Consider the following 19,635-nt stretch of genomic DNA (forward strand, 5'->3'; position numbering starts at 1 on the left):
CAGCATGTAGCCGCAGCACGCTATTGGAACTCTCAGAAACTGGTCAGTACCTGGCTGATACGAGACCACAGGAGAATCTGGTGGGAGACCTTCCGAGTGGTTGATTAGATAGTGCCTTTCCTTCTTTATGAGCACCCCACCAGCATTAGTGGTTTTGTGCTGCTGAAGGTTCCATTGTTTGGATGAGAGAGAACTGAAGTCCTGGTAAGGTGCCAAAAAACCTTGGCCAGTGCTTATAGTGGGAATCATCTGGGGCATGATCCAATGGGACTATTCACATGCTTAAAGCTACACATGTTCTGAAGTGCTGCACCAGGGCCACCATGGTCAGTACCTGGCAGGATTGAGGCCCTAAAGAAACCAGGCCCTTCCTTAAAAGCGATTGGTGGAAGTCAAGAAATCACTTGAGTTTTGTCCCTCACCCCTCAATACATAAATACACCTGGTAATCTGGAAGATTTCTAAATCCCTTAACTCCTTCGTTTGTTTCCTTATCTTTAAAATGAGGATAACCCTCATTATCTCAGAGAAGTTCTGATTAATGTGTGTAACGTGTGATGTGAGCGATAAGTGTTGCTTGGTTTTGTGCTCAGTCGTGATCTGCAGCCCAAAGTACATGAGATGTTCCTGGAATCCAGAAGTCAAAGACATAGAGCAGCTGTGAAAGTATCTGTCTGAAAGCAGGGAACGTGGCATATTTCCCTCCACCCCAACACCACTCAGCAATCTCTGTCTTTCGTTCCAGATTGCACAGGATTCTTGTCTGACGGGGAGAACAGAATAAAAGCAACTCTACAGGACCGTGTTTCCAATATAAGGTAAGGGGGAAAGGTCTTGTCTATGGTTGGCGAGGTTGGAGTGAGTTGGGAGGTGGTGGAAATCTTGGACACTGGTTGCACAGTCACGAACATCTTGCACATTTGGCCATAAAGGATGGGTTGGTTTTGGTTCTTCATCATGCATATTTAGAGGCACAGCACTCTCTCTTTGGCTCAGGGTTTGCACAATGGGGCTGTGGTCTGTTGAAATATTAGGCTCCGAAACAAGGTCTGTCCAGGCAGGCGTTCTGTTCCCTGCAAGGCTCCCCACAGGCTCCAGGTAATGTTATTTTGAAGATGTTAAGCTGTGTCTAAACTAAGTGGCATTTCAAATCATGTTAGTTAACGTTATGAAAAAAACACCAGTTTACTCAGTCTGACCAGACTCTCAGCCATACTTGTCTCCCTCCTACTCCTGCATTCTTGTTGTCCCTACCACCTGACATAGCCCACCCCACCCCACCCTACAGGTCACTAGCTAGCAGAAGTGGGTCAAATGCAGCACCCCTGCCTACTGATCCTGGTGTGGGCTCTGCCTGTAGGACGTGCATCTCATAGATCCTGTCTTAGTCTGCCCCAGAGTGGAGATGAATCTTGTTCAGAGTGCATTTTAGTCTTGTCCCAGAGGGTGTATTCTACAGGATGTGTTTCCATATGCATTTCCAAATGTTTTTTACACTAGCTGGCTGATTCCTTCCGCTGCATTTCATTGGTAATGTATGTCCATCGGCCAATGTTTTGAAATTCGGTTGCTTGAAGCTGAGCACCTAAAATCAGCTGGAGCTACAGGTGCTCAGGAACTCTGAAAGTCAGGTCACTCAAATATAGACTTTGTGGGTGAACAATTAAGTTACCCCTGTGTGAAAAGTTTTGCCATTGGGCTTAAGTGTGTTGTGAAATGGAAACTTACGTGTAAAGTGCTCTAAGAGATGCCCTGATTTATGGTCTGTGGCTCTGCAGGTGTGTCGACTTGCACTTCCTAGGTCCATGCCACTCCAGTGTGTTCAAACCACTATCCTAACACTGGAAGACTGCGTGCTTGCTAAAGTTACCTGGCTGGGCACTTGCCATCTGCTTCACCAGCGCATTTCACAATGAATAACTCCATTCTTGGCCGAGGGAGCACAAGCAAAGATGCATTCAGTGTGTACATAACTTTTCCTATAATCGCTGCTTTGTTCTCCCTTGCTTCCAGAATTCCTACACTTCAAGTTGTAGGAGGCAGCCCTTGATTTACATAGCTGCCTTTTTCGTTAAGTAGCTTGGGCTAGTAACTGTGTGTTTCAGAGTTAAATCCCATAACTCCAGCATTGATAGGAGGGAGAGTAGGGTTTTGAATGGCTGTTTTTGCAGCTTGAATCCAGTCTTAACTTTAATGTAAATGATTTGTTCACTATCTGACCTGAGAGCTTGTGACCCTTTACCAATCACACTGCTCTGCGGCCTTGGTTTGCCTTTCTTTGTTCCTTGGGAAGTGTGTGCAGGTTTGGGTTATTTTAGGGTTTGTTTTAGGACTCTTAGTCAGTTTGTCGGTGGCACTCTATTTTCTGCAACTTTACAGCAGGGATGTGGGAGCTGTAGACGGACTCCTGCTTTGAGATCAGGAAAGTGGCTCTGTTCTGTATGAACGCTAATGGGCATGGAGACTTCAGCTCCCTGGTCTATCCAGGTTGGCTGGTCAGGGTAAGGGAAGCTTGCAATGTTGTTGCTCCTCCTCTGTGGATAGAGAATTTCACTGTCCAGGGCTGTCCTCCTAGCACCAATTTTGCCTAAAAAACAAATGTAAAGATCTAGCATTAAAAAGCGTCAGATCGCAGCCTGTCCCGGCAAGAGATGTACAAATCACTTTCCCTTTTGTTGTGTAACTAGCTACCCCTGAAAAACAAATTTCCCTGTGTGGGCTCTCCCACTGGGTTGGTAATTCTCCAGTTCTGACTTGTTTTGGTACAAAATTTCCTTTGCAGGCTGAGGATTGAAAACTAGGTCATGCTGGAATGTGGCCTTGAGGAGTTGTAACTAACCCCTTTGCACTCGCTGTAGACAAGCACATTGTGTTTAACATTGCAGACTTTTAGCAGTCAAGGGAATTAACCATTGGAGCAGTTTATCTAGGGATGTGCTGGAGCCTCCATTGCTTGGAGTCATTAAATCAGTATGCTGCAACTTGACCAGACATTATGGGCTTGATGCAAGAATCACTGGGTGAAATTCCCCGGTCTGCGTTATACAGGAGGTTGGACTAGGTGATCGTAATGGTCCCTTCTACCTTTAAATTCTGTGCGTCATGTCAACTGGGATTGGGCCGTGGTTTACCTACACTAGGCTGATGTGATGTTAAATGTGACAGCCTGTCTGCACAGACTGCAGTTGTGTGTAGTATCGTGTGCCCTGAGAGGGCTTGTTTACCCATCCTGTTGTGTGCCCATTTCTATGGTATCTGAGCACATTCTGATCCTTGCTGCTCACACTGTGCCTGTCTGCTCTGGGCATTGCAGTGGAAGCCATGTTCAAGGTTCAGCCATCCACTCAGTGGGTCAAGGACATGAGGAATGCATACAGGAACTTGTGGGAGGTTGTTTGGAGGTGGGAGGGGAGTTGCTCAAAGGCTGAGGGTGTTCTCATCCATGGCTTTGCCTCTGCCCAGGGCTCTGCAGGGGGCAGCAGCCAGGATTCAGCATGCCCCTCAGGAGCAGCATGCCCCTATAGTTTGAGACTGTCTCTTGACAACCCCTGCTTGGATGTTTACCTGCTGAAAACACCCTTCAGAGCAAAACTAAAGATTCAAAATAGAAAGATGTCTCGTGGTTCAGGGATTCTGAATATATCTAAATCTGAGTTGATGGTGTCCCTTTGAATCCTACCTAATTCAGCAGGGTTTAGGTCGCCATACTGGTAACCTTGCCCGACCTGGGACTGACACAGAGTGACCTCTGATTAAGCCAGATGAGTGTCAGTCTGCTTTGCAGTGGGATTTGTAGCTTTCTTCCACACAGCTGCATTGTGTGATGCTTACCCTGGTGATAGACTTCAAACTTGTTTTCTTTTTAACTTTGATACATTACCAAAGGAATGGTACAAGAACTAGGGATCACCCAATGAAATTAATAGGCATCAGGTTTAAAACAAACAAAAGGAAGTATTTCTTCACACAACGCACAGTCAACCTGTGGAACTCATTGCCAGAGGATGTTGTGAAGGCCAAGACTATAACACGGTTCAAAAAAGAACTAGATAAATTCATGGAGGATAGGTCCATTAGCTATTAGCTGGGATGGGCGGGGATGGTGTCCCTAGCCTCTGTTTGCTAGAAGTTGGGAATGGGCGATGGGGATGGATCACTCAATGATTACCTGTTCTGTTCATTCGCCCTAGGGCACCTGGCTTTGGCCACTGTTGGAAGACAGGATACTGAGCTAGATGGACCTTTGGTCTGACCCAGTGTGGCCGTTCTTATGTTCTTTTGTAGGTTGTGTACTAGCTGCTCTTACCTCTTTTAGACTGAAGCATGCTGGCACGGAGTTCATGTTTTACTGCAGCATGCTCAAAATATTGCCCTCTTCCAGAGCATGCTAAAGTAAATGAAAAACTTGAGACAAAAGCCATGCTCTGCATCTGACCTCATTGCCATGTGTTTCATGTTAGTGCTTGTCATGGGGAGACATGTCATCTTTTTATCAACATTCTCTGATCTCTTTTTCAGAGTAGCAGCCGTGTTAGTTTGTATCCGCAAAAAGAAAAGGAGGACTTGTGGCACCTTAGAGACTAACAAATGATCTTTGTGTGTGTTTGTGAATTAAGCCACTCACAGTCATGGCTGGTGAGGTAGTATCAGAATCTCTCTTTTATAGATAGGACAACTAAGGAATGGAAAGGTTTCTTGCGCCAAATCATACAGCAGCTCTGTCACAGAACTCAAACTTCCTGACTCGCAGTTTTAACCACCAGATCATTCCTCTGTCACCACTGCTACATCCTCAGAGCTGGCCAGTATATTCCCACTCTTCGTGGGACTAGTTCCCTAGACGGTATTTCAAAAGCACTGTAGGATCTTTGGGTGCATGTTGGTGCTTGCCGATATTGTGTTCTTTACAATATTCCTTGGGATATTTTTAATTAAAAATGTGATGCCACCAAATGGCCGAATTGTGTGTTGCTGCGTTCCCTCTTCTGCGCCTAGTTTCTGCGATGTGCTTCCCTGTGTTTTAAACATGCATAATTGCAGTTAAATAAAATGATCACCATCCCCCTGGGAATAAGTGTGGGACCATTCCTAACAAAAATGTCTGGAGAGCGAACAAAATGGACTTGACTGTCCAGTTTGGTAGGACTTCTCTTCACTGTTCTAATTCTCTCTGGCCTTTAAGGAGATGCTGCCATAAGCTGTCTAAATTGTATCTCTTTTTAAAATATTTTCTCTCTTAATTCTTTGAAATAACCATCTGGAAGCTGGAAAATGCCACGTCGTTCTGCACCAGCTTGGATGACTCGCTTTCTCATTTGGGTAACTTTATTTTAGACTTCCCGCTGTTTCTGGCAGAGCTCAAAATTATTGTGGCTTAAAAACGTCCTTGTTTGAGTATAAGCTTTGATGCCTCCGCTCTGGGAGGTAGTGTAAACTGCTGTTGCAGCAGAGGGTGCAGGTGAGCACAGAGGTGCCTGCCTCAGTGTGCTGAATGAGATTATCTCTGCAACGTTGGAGGTAAAATGTAAAGGAGCTGGTCATCCTGTTCTCTGGGGTGATTCGTTGGTCTGTAGCTAACACCAACTAGTATCCCATCTTGTGCTTTGTCTGCTAGGAGGTCGATCCATGAAGCATTCAAGATAATTTTCTGCTGTGTTATTAGTGACTCGGAAACAGGTAATGCCATATTGGACATAGAGTGCCACTCCCCCTCCCCTTTTGCCCACTCAGTCCTTCCTAAATAGTTATAACCATTGATTGTAACATTCCATTCATGCACATCATCCCACCACATTCCAGTAATACCAACTAGATTGAATTTATGCTCATAAATGATTAATTCCAATTCCTCTTGTTTATTACCCAGGCTCCTAGCAGTGATGTATAGGCAATTAAAGAATTATTTCTCTTCCTGACTTTTGGTTTGTTGGTTAGTTTTTTTTCACAACATCTTGATTTTGGTGTGTAATAAATAAGTTCTCATATGTTCCCCCTTTTTACCCTCCACTTTTGTTATTAGTTTAACGCCCTCCTGATTGCTCTAGGCCGCCTGCCCTCAAGGAGATTGCCTCCCTCTCAGTAGAAGGGGAACCACTCCAAACTGTACAGCCCTGATAGAAGGTGGACCAATGTTTCACAGAACCCACACCCTCTGCCCTACACCACTTACCTAGCCAGTGGTTCGCTTCCAGAAGCTTCTCTCTCCCTTCGCTCATGGGACAGGATGGATCTCAGAGAAGATTGTTTGGACATTATTCTTCTTCAGTACGCTTCTGAGTTCCCTGAAGTCATGTATTAGCTTTGAGAGACACTTCTCATGTTATATATCCCTGTCTGTGGGAAAAGAGGGGTGCTGAGGGAAGGGCGAATTTGTTTTGATGAATGGCAAGGGGCATACAGGACAATGGAAAGCTTGTCATTGCTAATGGCAAACCTTGGATATCGTTGTCTAAAAGATCTAGTCAAACTCACCCAAACGTTGTGGGCTCAATGCTGGAATCACTGAATGAAGTGCTATGGCCCGTGCTATGCAGGTGGTTGGACCAGATTGTAATGATATCTTGTGGCCTTGAAAACATCTGAGGCTGTGAAAACATGTCTCCTCCCCAGCCTTCTCCTGCTGTGCCGTGGTCTGCTACGCCAGTGTGGACTTGCTGTGGCATCTGTGCTTGGTAGGCACAGGATCCTTTCCTCCATTTCCCCACCCCTCCCCTGCCTTCTCCAAGTCTGGATACTTGGGATTAAGGGGGAGGAATTAGCCCCATGTAAATTGCTTTTTAATGTGTCTGTATTTTTGGGTGTTGGAACTGGACTAAATATTCAGGGTTTAAAAATAAAATAAAATAAAAAATCCAGGTTTTTCCATTGCCTGGTGTGGAATCCTCTCTTCTGGGTCTCAAAGCCACAGTCGATGTATGGTGACCTAAGTCATAATTTCCTCCATGGTGGGAATTACCATGTGAAATTCTCTGGCCTGTGGTTCACAGGAGGAGGGCAGACTGGATAATCTTAGTGCTGCCTTAAAATCTATTTGAATCTTCGTGTGAGTTGCACATGAGCCTGGCATGTGGCAGGAGAGATGTTATTAGCAGTGCTGTCTGGAGCAGACAGTTCTCAGCATAGATGAGCATATTTTGTTCTGTCTGCATGGCCAGGCTTAGTTTTTCCTCCTCCATAATCTTTGGCTATCATGTGTTTTGGAGGCTTCCCTTCGACAAGGGCAGGTCTCTGAGCAAGCTTCGGAGAGCAGCCAGCATATTCCTATCAGCTGGTGCATCAAACTCTTGTGAGGATTTTTGTGAGAGAGACTGATCCTTCAGACACTCCCGTTAATGCAGTGTGGAAAGGAGAGGCTTTGGGTTGCTTTTATTTTTAAGGATGTGAACGGCTGAATTGATTAGTAGCTGAATGGGTAGCAGCCCTTGAACCTGATTGCCTGCAAAGCTGGGATCACTACAGAAACGAAATGAGAATCCCCCTTCTCTTTTTGAGTTTTCTGTCCTAAAGGAGAGAAATTGGGGTGAGATAGTGATGTAGTCAGGGTGTTGAGTTGTGGATCACATGGTTGCATATCTCAGTGCAGTTCTAGAATAGAATTTAATGGTGGTTGCAGATCACAGCAGAGGAGCCAAAGGATTGTAAGATATATTTGAGGGTTCCACACCAATGGTAACCAGAACCCAAAGGATATTTCCCATCTAACAAGACAGGAAAGCTGTGGTGTAATATGAGAGATTCTAATCACATCTTAAAAGAAGGTAAATCCAACCTTTCCGTTAGTAATCGGTTGTTTTTTTTTTTTAATTTCAAAATTTCAATGCAAATTGAGAAGTTTTGATGGAATTTTCCTCATTTCCCCTTCCACCTTTCAACTGGCTCCATTCTGTCGTGAGAAAATAGCTTTAAAAAAGTGAGGTGACTTATACAAGGAAAAGGCTGGGTGATTAAGCAGTAGCTGTTAGCGAGAGGCACAAGCACCATTTGCAGCAAGTAGTAGTGAATCAGTGAGTGACGGTTATTTCTCAGAGGGGTATTGCAAGTTCACCTTCATGACAGCTGCTATTTGTATTTGCTCATAACTGCCCCAGCTCCTGCTTTGGGATTAAAACTATCCAGGGTGGAAGTGAGTTCTTTAGGAAATTGGGCAACATTCATGAACTGTTCGAATTAGGAAGAAATTTACTTTGCCCATTTGTTATTTGTGTACAAACCGTTTGATAGTCCACTTCCGACCCCTGCCCCAAATGGGCTGAGGTTTAAAATTATTATTTTTTCTGTTGTGTTTGCAACCAGATGTTGCAAATGGGATCTGGGCACCTTTGTATTAGGCATTTTATGAACACAGAATAAACTTCACATGTGACTAGTTCTCAGTGAGGAGGAGTTGCTTGATAAGTTATAACCTGGGGCAGGGGGAGGGTGAAAATAATTGTAAAAGCCTGATAGGCAACAACTTAACTAAAAAGCCTATGGCATTAAAGAATCTTGTTCTTTCCACCATTTAGAACAAACCTGTTGTCAAGCTCTAGGTATTTTTACCATAAAAACAGCATTGTGCATCAGCCACAGCGAAGTTAACAAAGGTGAACAAAAAACCTCCCTTGCCAAATAAGAACCTGCAGCTGCAGGCTTTGTTTATGGAGAGGATTGAATTTAAAAATCTTCTGGGATGTGCCAAACAACCCCAGCGTGCCAGCTAGAGAAGGGGGGATTGTTTTTATTCTATTTCTGCCTCTTAAACTAAAACAGGGAGTGTGCGAATGTGTATGTATGTATGTATAATAAAAATGGTAAAGCAGCATTGAGGCTGAACATTTGCATATCACACAAAATAGTCAAGAAAAACTTAATTTGAGATTCCAGTCACCAGTCTTACCTGGCTATGTGAACATAAGTAATAATGTAGACTCCTGGTGAGACCATTAAATGCCTGATCCTGCAAGGCGCTAACTGTCCTTGGCTCCCACTGAAACCAGCCCTGCTTGAGGACGTGCAGCGCCTCACAGGATCAGCCACTCGGTGTTGGGGAGTCTAACTTGAGATAACAGATCTGATTTTCCATAACTCCCTTTGACTGCAGGAGGAGCTCTGAGTGCTCAGCACCTCTGCAAAGCAGACACCAGCTATCTCAAGTTGGGCACCGAAAAATAATAGCCCTAATTATCTAACTTAATATGAGTTATGTGCAGAGCAACCTTGTGTAGGATCCTTTTCATTTCCTGGATCGGTGCTCAAGCGTGCTTCCTTATTAATGCACTTATTGCATTTAATATATATGCTGCTGTTGAAGACTCCAGGCCTGCAGTCTGCTGCATGGTGGGACCCCATTGCCTTGTCTGGGACTTCACCCAGTGGTGTGTGGAGTGGCTTGCGGAGCTGGGGCCACATGTATTGTGACTGTTCACTGTAGGTTCTGATAAGGAAGGAGACATTTTTGAGCCTGAACTATATGGCAGTCCTTGTACTTCTTAAAAAACTATTCTGCTGGTAAAGGTCATCATAAGGTGATGACAAATATCTCTCCCCCTCTGAACTTCCCCCAGTAAAGGCACTGTGTGCAAGGGAAGGAGCCATGGAACAGGACTTTCCCCAGTTGACCCTGAGAATCTCCATCCACTCATCCAGTAGTGACCATCTTTCTGTCCCATCACAGTGTCCCATAACGGTTGGTCCAGGAGCTTCTCCTCTGCAGTGCGTGTTTCCTGGAACAGCCTTTCTGTATCTCCCTGCCTCACTGGCTCCGCATCTTTTTTCAAATATCATCTGAAAGTGTCTCTCTTCTCCTCTGCCCTTGCCTCCATAAATAATAGCAGAGGGAAGAGGGAAATTAACTTGGAGAAGCTTTTTGATAGTTTGTATGTCAGACGCTATATAAACTAGTTATATTGGATTGCATTGCTCTCCACTTCATTGCAGCCATTGATTGCTCACTGGCTCTCGGCCCATTAGTGCCGTTAGGTATTTCGCTTTCCTTCAGCCAGCGCTTTTTCTTTTCTTCCTAGTTAATGAAACCGGAGGAGCGCTGCACTCAAATCCCATCTTCAGCCAGTTCACTTCTCCCTGATCCTCCCTCTGTCTCCGGAGAAGCTTTCGTCTCTTATTCTTGCCACCTCCTGGTCGACAAGTCAGATAATTTGCAGAGTAGTTCGATTGTCCTGCCGGTTGGCAAAGGTCATTGCTCATTGAAAGCTTTGGTTATAGGACCATTGTTTGTTATGTGTGTTACAGTAGATGGAACAAAACATGTAGGGACTGGCCAAAGGATGACAAAGGGGGCAGGTCATGGTGGGGGAGCAAATAATTCAAAGGATGCAAAGGCCCAGGTTTGAAAGGAATCCATTCGGGTGGGATAGGAGAGAGGGTTATAGCAAGGAGAAATGGGATAAAACTGAGCAAAAGAATACTTAAGGTTGAATATCAGGAAAGCCTACTTAAGAGAAATGGCTGTTAGACTGGAGAAGTTTCCTAAAGAACATGATGGAAGCACCATTGCTTTGATGGTATACGACTAGCTTGGACAAAATATTAGAAAACACAAGCAGAACAGTGTGGTACTGACAGGGGTAGGTGGATGAACTGATCTTATTGTTCTCCTCCTCCCCCATCTCTTAATTTCTTTGATTAGAGGTGCCAGTGTAGCTCGGTGCCATATACGCCCACTGTCATTGTGTATATAATGCCGAAGGAAAATAATGCTTGGCTTGCTACAGAGCTGATTGCTCTAGATGTGCCCATCAGTAACAAAGGCAAAATGCCAGCCTTGAAAAGTTTATAAACTAAATTAGGCAGATCATGACCTGGGATGAAAAGGAGGGGAAACAACCAAAAACAAGGGGAAGGGGAGAGCAGCTTGTAGGGTAGACAGTTATTTATAAGGAAATCAGGTCATTTAGTTTGTTGTCTAATTATAATGGAAGGATAGGAGAGAAAGTTAGATTGTGATCAGAGGAGTTGGCTCATGAAATTGAGGGGATAAACAATTCTCTCTCTAAAAAATTGAACACATTTTGGAATTGTTTTGCAGCGTGGAACTGCTCCTTAACAGTTATAGGACCAGAGATGGGTAAAGCTTCTATTTTTTCATAATTAATCTTGAAGTCTGAATGGCTTTCCAAATCTGTCACACAGTTAAATCAAATTTGGAAATGCTATTATCGGGTTTGTTAAGTGTCAAATGGTTTCACCTGAGTATTGTTCTGTGTTCTTTGCCACAAACATTGATCTCTGTTTAGCTCTTTACTTTTATTATAAACTGAACAGGAATTCTTTCTTGTACCTGTTCCTGCTTTTGTCAAAAGAATTAAAAATGCACACAACACAGCTTTGCTTTATTTTTATCTGGAGCCTGGAATAACAAGTGGTCTTGCTGGCCAGAAGAGAGTTGCATGGGCAGAAACTTACGCTGGAGTGGAAGCATGCATATTATTTTGCCTGGTTCTAGCCAGTAGAGTTCCTCATTTCCCTGAGCACAACAAATTTGTTGAAATTACAACACCTGTGAAAACCTGACCACACCCGAGGTAGTGTAGCTTTGTATCTGTTTTTCTTGTGTGATCATTAATGTGACTTGTAACTTTGTTCCCATTTCTAGCTGTAGAAATATTTTGCTTTGGATTTAAAAAGTAAACAAGAAAACACTAAATTGATGGGTTCCTTCTGTTTGATGTAAGGCTAACAAAAACAGATCCATTTGTTTTTAAAACCTCTAGAGACAAAACAAGTTTTAAAGCTATGAGGAGGAGGGGAGAATATGTTTTTTAGGTACTTCATAGCTTTGCTGGTTGGTGCTATTGGCTCATTCCTGACTAAAGCCAGGCCTGTTCGTTTCTCGTCCCCTGTTGTCTCATTTCGTCTCATCCACTACAACTGCAGTATGCAAATAGTTGAGTAAGGGAAGGATGATTTGCACTCCCACCACACAATAATGAGTTATTCATAGTTAGCAATGGATGAAATGCCGGGTAAAGGAGGAGGAATGGAGATGATGAGAGAGAGGTGATAAAGAGACATTTGACTTCCGAGACAACACACGAAGCAATACAATTTCACAGATCCAACATAGGTCAGGACTATTCGAGACCCTGCCGCAGTTGGTGGGTTTTGTTACAGTTTCCAAAGTAATCTCCCTCTCCAAACATATGAGACATTGGCCAGCATCCTAGATGCCTCACAATTAGGGTTCAGACCAGGGTTCTGAACAGAGATGGCTCTAGTGGCACTAAAACAATGATGTCTTTGTGGTCATGAACACAGATAACTCCAAGCTTATACTGCTGGGCTTCTCTGCAGCCTCTGACACGGTGGACCCCAGTGTATCACGAACACGCTTACATGACACAGCAGGAGTAGAAGGCCCAGCAGTACAGTGGCACTCATTCCTTTTTGGCAGAACTCTTGAGTGGTGATGGGTAACTGCCCTTCCTCTCCGGAGGTGCTCCCCTGCTGGGATCCCTCCTACCCCCACTTCTCTTTAATATCAACATAAGACCACTATCAGAGGGGTAGCTGTGTTAGTCTGTATCCACAAAAACAACGAGGAGTCCGGTGGCACCTTAAAGACTAACAGATTTATTTGGGCATAAGCTTTCGTGGGTAAAGAAACCCCACATCTTCAGGTGCATGGAGTGAAAATTACAGATGCAGACATAAATATATTGACACATAGAGAAGGGAGTTACCTTACAAGTGGGGACCCAGTGTTGACCGAGCCAATTCAATCAAGGTGGATATGGTCCACTCCCAACAATTGAGGAGGAGGTGTCAATACCAAGGGAGGGAAAGACCCCTGGGAGAGAGAGTGAGATCCTCTGGACTCAGCTGCCAGCAGGATGCTGATGACATTCACTGTCTACCTCAACTGATGCAACCACTACCACGACTAGAACATCAGAATGCTTACAGGATGATGAGCCGCTGGTGCAAGAGGAACCCAGGCATGACTGGTTGGAAAGGGGAAATACATTGATGAGTTGGCCATGTCCACCTCCCATCGAAGGCTCACATCCCACATTCGTCAAAGTGGTCAAAGCCTTGGGGTCCTGCCAGACTCATAAGAACATAAGAACGGCCATACTGGGTCAGACCAAAGGTCCATCTAGCTCAGTATCCTGTCTTCTGACAGGTTTCAGAGTAACAGCCGTGTTAGTCTGTATTCGCAAAAAGAAAAGGAGGACTTGTGGCACCTCAGAGACTAACCAGTTTATTTGAGCATAAGCTTTCGTGTGCATCCAGTGAAGTGAGCTGTAACTCATGAAAGCTTATGCTCAAATAAATTGGTTAGTCTCTAAGGTGCCACAAGTACTCCTTTTCTTTTTGTCTTCTGACAGTGGCCAGTGCCAGGTGCCCCACAGGGAATGAACAGGTAATCATCAAGTGATCCATCCCCTGTTGCTCATTCCCAGCTTCTGGCAAACAGAGGCTAGGGACCCTCACTAAGCTTGGATGACAAGGTAGCATCGGTTTCCCAAAATGCCCTTTTACCTCCAGCGTGCTAGGAAACTCCCAGATGAAGACCTGCCCACAGTGATCCCAGCATTCGTCACCTCCAGGCTGAATTACTGTAACTTGTCTCTGAGGCTGAATGTGTTCACAGGCTCCAGGTGGTACAGAATGTGGCTTCCAGCCTTCTCCTTGGCTCAGACTGCCATGAGCGTACCTGGCTCATGCTCAAATCCCTCCACTGTCTCCCAATCAGCTTCTGATGCTGGTTTAAGGCTGGTTTAAGGTCCTAATCTTCGGAGCAATTAATGGATCAAGCCCCAACTAAATCAAAGATTGAATTTTGATCTATGAACTACAGTGACAGCTGTGCTCTTTTGGGGCGGTGCAGATCACTAAGTAGCATGAAGCATGTGAGAGCTGAGCAGAGTATTCTCGGTCATGGGAATCCAGCTATGGAACAGTCTTCTAGAGGAGATCAGGAGAACCCAGAGTCTGGCCAGCCATAGGGAACATTGCAAGCCCTTCCTCTTTAAGAAACCCTTTCCATCATAAATGATGCACAAACCATGAACACCCTCTACCATTCCCCCCAGCTCCCTACCCTCAACAGAGTTTTGACACTAAAAAAGGAGATGTGCCAGAGACGCAGAAGCGGCTAGGGACTTTGCTATTGGTTTTACGTGGTAGATGCTCAAATGCCATGGTGATAGATGGCAATTTTGAACCCTACACAGATAGATAAGATAGTTATTGGACTATGCCAGGTCCAGCAGGTAGGAATGAGCCACCCCACCCTCCTGCCCCTGCATTTGTCCTGCAAAACTCATCTTGGGATCCAAGAGTTAAATAGGGGTCTTCAAAGGGCGTGTCTTCACCACAGAGTTAGCTGTTGCCCCTAACGCAAGCTCCATCCACACACAAAACCCTTTAACTTGAGTGTGTGGTGGTGCTTGAACTCAAGCTGGCCGATCCGCCGGGGTGTAGGCTCTAGTTCGAATTAGCACAACTCCTCAGTTGCTAACACAACCACTCTGTGTAACTTCAGTGGGATTGCGCAGTGCAACTGCTCGCACTTGAGCTTGGCCTAACTCAAGTTAATTTGACTGTCGATGATTTGTGAGCTCTGTGATGAAGATGTAGCCCAAGGATTTTGGTAAGACAGATTTTCCTGTCAGATACACCCATACAATCCTATTGTCTTCAAATTCTGTCACCAGTTACATGTTTGCAAGCCATATTGTTTTCGGGTGTAACAGTGGGCAGAATTGCCACTTGAATTTATTTAAGAATTCAGCTGCTGATACTGGAGGCAGAATAGAATCCAATTCACTCTCCCATTGCTGTCTTGAAGTCTACGAATGAGCCCCCTCTCATAGAGCATTATAACTGCTGGTGCATCATGCTGCAGTTGGAAGTGTTGTCCTTACCTCTGAGCAGAAAGCCTTCTGAGTCGAGCCTTCTGCTTTCTGTTATGGGAGATGTGTTCCCATTCACCCAGCTTTTTGGTTTGCCTCATGGCCATAAAGCTATTGCTTGTCGACTCAGGGTTCCTTTCTAAATGTTTTCCTGCAAAATAGCTCCCTGCCCTTTATGTAAATGTAACAATTCTATTAGCATAGTCTGAAGATGCATATTAAACCAAACAGCCCTAATCCGTTTTTAAACATCACAGTTCATTACCAAGTCTGTCCTTGCTGTGAGAGAATGCAGCCCTTAGCCGGTAGTGGATTCGGGTAGCTGCTCTGCATAAATACACTGGGTGAAATTTGAAATTTAATTAACCCCTTAGCTGCTGGACATCAATGGCACCTCCCCTGCCACTGTGTTCCATTGACTTGATCGCACATTCAGTGATTGTTAAGACATACCTGCAACTTGTAGCAGCTGTGGTGCGGCCTGGTCATATCTGACACCCGTTCTTCCTTTTCCAGCTGTAGAGGAACCTCAGTCTGAGTGGGGGTTGGGGAACTGTGATGTAGCAGGCTGCTGATCCTTCAGGTGGCAGTTCTGCAGCTTACAGTGAAGAGGACAGAAGAGAGGAAAACATTCTGTGTGCCGAGGGAGATGTTGTGCGCTAGTTAAATAGTTGAAGATGTGTGCCTCAATTCTCCACCTGGTTTAAACTGATTGCTTGCTTGAGTCAGGAATGTCTGCCTCCTACACTTCTCGCCAGACACTGACTAGGTGCGTGATGTTGTTTCTTTTCCCTTCCCTTCCCTTCCACTCACATATCACGACTTGGCCACTGTCAGACTGTAAACAAATATTATAGCAATTACATAAAGAAAAACTCTTCTTACAGAATGTTATTAAGCATTCAAAATCCAGTACTCAGAAGTTAGGAAATACCACAGAGTTGGTTCCTGATGGTGGGGTATCTTAAAATGCTGCTGCAGTTAGGATGTAATCTAAATTATGTCAAGGGAGCCTAGAACGTATGTTTGTATAAAACTATATGAACACATGAACCGGAGCTAGCATTGAAATGCAGAGTTTGGGGGTGGTTTTGTGTTTCAGGTCCACAAGCGAGTTCCCAAGGACAGCCCTCTGGTAAGAAGCTCTGCTCTCTGTGTCAGACAACATTGATGTGATGTGATTTTTTTGCCTGTTCTTAGACCCTGCTTAGAGGCTCCAGGCTTCTTTTCAGCCTCTGGCTAGTAGGTGTCATTTCATAGAACCATAGAAATGGAGGCCCTCTTAGAGACCTCAAGAGACCTGCACTGAGACAGGACCAAGTAAACTTAGACCATCCATGATGGGTGTTTGTCTAAGACCTGTTTTTAAAACCCCGCAATGTTAGAGATTTCACTACCTCTTTAGCTAACCTGTTCCAGTAAGTAACTATCCTTATAGTTACAAAGTTTTCCCTAATATCAAATCTAAATCTCCCTTGCTGCAGATTAAGTTGATTACTCCTTGTCCTGCCTTCAGCGGACAATGGAGAACAATTGATTGCCATCCACTTTATAACAGCCCTTAACGTATTTGGAGACTGTTCAGAGATTCTGAGATTCCAAGGCAAGACGGAACCATTGTGATAATCTAGGCCGGACGTCTGTATAACTCTGGCAAGACAACTTAGGCAAAATGATTCCTAGAGCATATCAAACATCCAAGCTTGATTTAAAAATTGCCCGTGATGGAGAATTTACTGTGACCCTGGGTAAATTATTCCAGTGGTTAATTACCCTCACTGTTTAAAATGTACAGCTTATTTCCAATCTGAATTTCTCCATCTTCAACTTCTAGCGAGTGGATCATGTTACACCTTTCTCTACTAGACTGAAGAGTCCATTCTTAAATATTTGCTCCCCATGTGGGTACTTATGGATTCTAAGTACTTCTTCACACAACACACAGTCAACCTGTGGAACTCATTGCCAGGGGATGTTATGAAGGCCAAAACTATATGTGAGTTCAAAAATAATTAGATAACATCATGGAGGATAGGTCCATCAATGGCTGTTAGCGAAGATGGTCAGGGATGCAATCCCATGCTTTGTGTGTCTCTAAGCCTCTGACTGGCAAATGCTGGAACTGAACAATAAGGGGATGGATCTTTTGAAAAATGCCCTTTTCTGTTCCTTTCCTTTGAAACATCTGGCATTGGCCACTGTTAGAAGACATTTCAGTAGTGGTTGCACTAGTGCCAATGAAAGAGGTAATATAACCTCTCTACCATAGTCACTGACTCTGTGGGTGCTCCGGGGCTGGAAAAAAATAGTGGATGGTCAACACCCACTGGCAGCCCTGTGGCTCAGCACCTCCCCCACCCCCGGTGCTTCCTGCCCACTGGCAGCCCTGCTGATTGGCTCCTCCTTCTCCCTCCCAGCACCTCCCACCTGTCATGATCATCTGTTCCGTGGTTTGCAGGAGGTGCTCAGGGGGAGGGGAAGGAGCAGGAGCAGGAAGAGGTGTGGTTGGGGTGGGTTGGGGAGTTGGAGGAAGGAGTGGGGCGTGGGGCGGAGTGAGGGTCGAGTACCCCCTGGGATCTGAGTAAGTCGATGCCTATGCGTTCTACTCCTACTTGAGATTCTCCTGTTTATGCAACCAAGAATTGCATTAGCCTTTTTGGCCATGGCATCTCACTAGGAGCTCATGTTCAGCTGATTATCCCCTACGACCACCAAATCTTTTTCAGAGTCACTGCTTCCCAGAATAGAGTCTCTTATCCAGCATACATGGCATACATTCTTGGTTCCTAGAGGTATATGTTTACATTTAGTCATATTAAAAGACACATTGTTTGTTTCACCCAGCTTACCAAGCAATGTAGGTCACTCTGTCAGTGACCTGTCCCTCCCCCAATTTTTGTGGTGTTTGCATTTTTTATCAGTCATGATTTTCTGTTTTCTTCCAGGTCATTGATAAATATGTTAAATTGCGTAGGGCCAAGAACCGATCCCTTTGAACCCCACCGGAAACACTGATTCAGAATTGCATTTTGAGACCTATTATCAGGTCCCCACTCAATCATTATATCTCAGTACTAAATATGCCCAGATTTTTTAACCTTTCCTCACAGGTCAGGTTTTCTACACCTTTGGTCATTCTTGTTGTTCTCTTTTGGACTCTCTCCAATTTGTCCATATCTTTCTAAAAGTGTGACACCCACTGTGGGACCCAGTACTTTAGCTTTCAGCACTGCCGAGCAGAGCAGAATAGTTACCTTCCATGTCTTATCTACCACACTTCTTTTAATACACCACAGAAACATATTAACCCTTTTCTCAACTGCATCAGATTGCTGGCTCATATTCAATTTTTGATCAACTATAACCTCCAGATCCTTTTCAGCAGTACTACCGCCTTGCCAGTTATTCCCCATTTTTTTAATTGTGCATTTGATTTTTCCTTCCTAAGTGTCGTACTTTCCACTTGTCTTTATTGAATTTCATGTTGTTTGTTTCAGACTAGTTCTTTAATTTGTCAAAGTTGTTTTAAATTCTGTTCCTATCCTCCAAAGTACTTGCAACCCGTCCTAGCTGGAAATTTTATAAGCATTCTCTCCACTCCATCATCAAAATCATTAGTGAAAATATTGTGTAGTACTGGACCCAGGACAGACCGCTGGAGGATCTCACTAGATACATCCTCCCAGTTTGGCAGTGGATCATTGATAACTACTCCTTGAATATGGCTTATTAACCAGTTGTGCATCCACTTCATAGTAATTTAATCTAGACCTCATTTGTCTAGTTTGCTTATGAGAATGTTAGACTATGCCAGAAGCCTTACTAAAATAAAGATATATCACATCTACTGCTTTCCCCCCATCCACTAGGTTAGTAGCCCAGTCAGATAATTTTTTTTCCTCTAATTGTTTTGTGGGAATTTTCTTGACGAGAAAATGTAGGAAGCCCTAAATAGTAACTATTAGCATATAGGGTAGTGTCCCTGTCCAGAGGAGGTGGAGCGCGTGATGGCTTTTTCTGGGTATTTTTGTTTGTTTATTGTCTGGCCAATGGGAATTGTTGACACTCTTTGATTTTAATGCTGCCAGCTGGCAGACTTATTTTATCAGTGTTTTGGTTCTTGGGGCTGTTGGCTTAAGTTTTAATTAGGGCACTCCAAGCTTCTGTAGGGGTGTCTCTTCTTTAAAATTTGGTTAAAATGTTTTCTTTTGAAATTGACGTGCAGTGCCTAGCCAGTGGGGTGAATTAAGGACAAAGAAACCCTGATGGGAACAGCAGTCAGACTTTTCCCCCATGGTTTTTAATTTATTTGTTTTTAAATCTTGATCTTCACAGTTCTTACGTCAGCCCTACCAGAAGCTTGGAATTAATTTTTCCTTATCCCATCAGTCTCATTCATGTTTTGGTTTGTCACCACAATTGACTGATCCCTGGGAACCTCCGCTTTCCTTACCTCTGCTCCTCTCTCGTGCATGTCCATCATTGGGGCCAAGTTTGGAGCTTGGCCCCACAGGAGAATGGGGTTTCAAAACACTTGACAAATGGTTAGGCAGCTGGTGTGCTGTGAACTCTGGTTGTACACATATTGTAATTGACTCCCAGTTACATTGTGCTGCCTGTCTGTTGTATCTATCTGTTGTCTCATTTTATGCTTGGACCAGAAGCTGTTTGTGGCATGCACGCTGTCTGTGTGTGTGTGTGTGCGAACGCATGTGCAGTGCAATGGAGACCTAATGCCTGACTGGGGCCTCTAGGTGCTACCATAATACAAATAAGAAAC

The 19,635-nt window shown here is 44.3% G+C and overlaps 1 protein-coding gene across 12 annotated transcripts in view; it reads left to right on the plus strand.

Annotated features, from left to right (window-relative positions):
• TSNARE1 (t-SNARE domain containing 1) overlaps nt 1-19,635 on the plus strand; it is a 710,453-nt gene that overhangs the window by 73,176 nt on the left and 617,642 nt on the right. For 11 of the 12 annotated variants that reach the window (XM_077809735.1, XM_077809733.1, XM_077809719.1 and 8 more), the window contains one exon: nt 746-818. The gene's annotated coding sequence lies outside the window, so the exon portion shown is untranslated. Of the gene's footprint in view, nt 1-745; nt 819-15,976; nt 15,991-19,635 lie in introns of those variants that run through there. The other variant, XM_077809729.1, reaches the window with a different exon arrangement.

The sequence above is a fragment of the Eretmochelys imbricata genome, chromosome 2, assembly GCF_965152235.1.
Source record: "Eretmochelys imbricata isolate rEreImb1 chromosome 2, rEreImb1.hap1, whole genome shotgun sequence".
Classification (NCBI taxonomy): domain Eukaryota; kingdom Metazoa; phylum Chordata; order Testudines; family Cheloniidae; genus Eretmochelys; species Eretmochelys imbricata.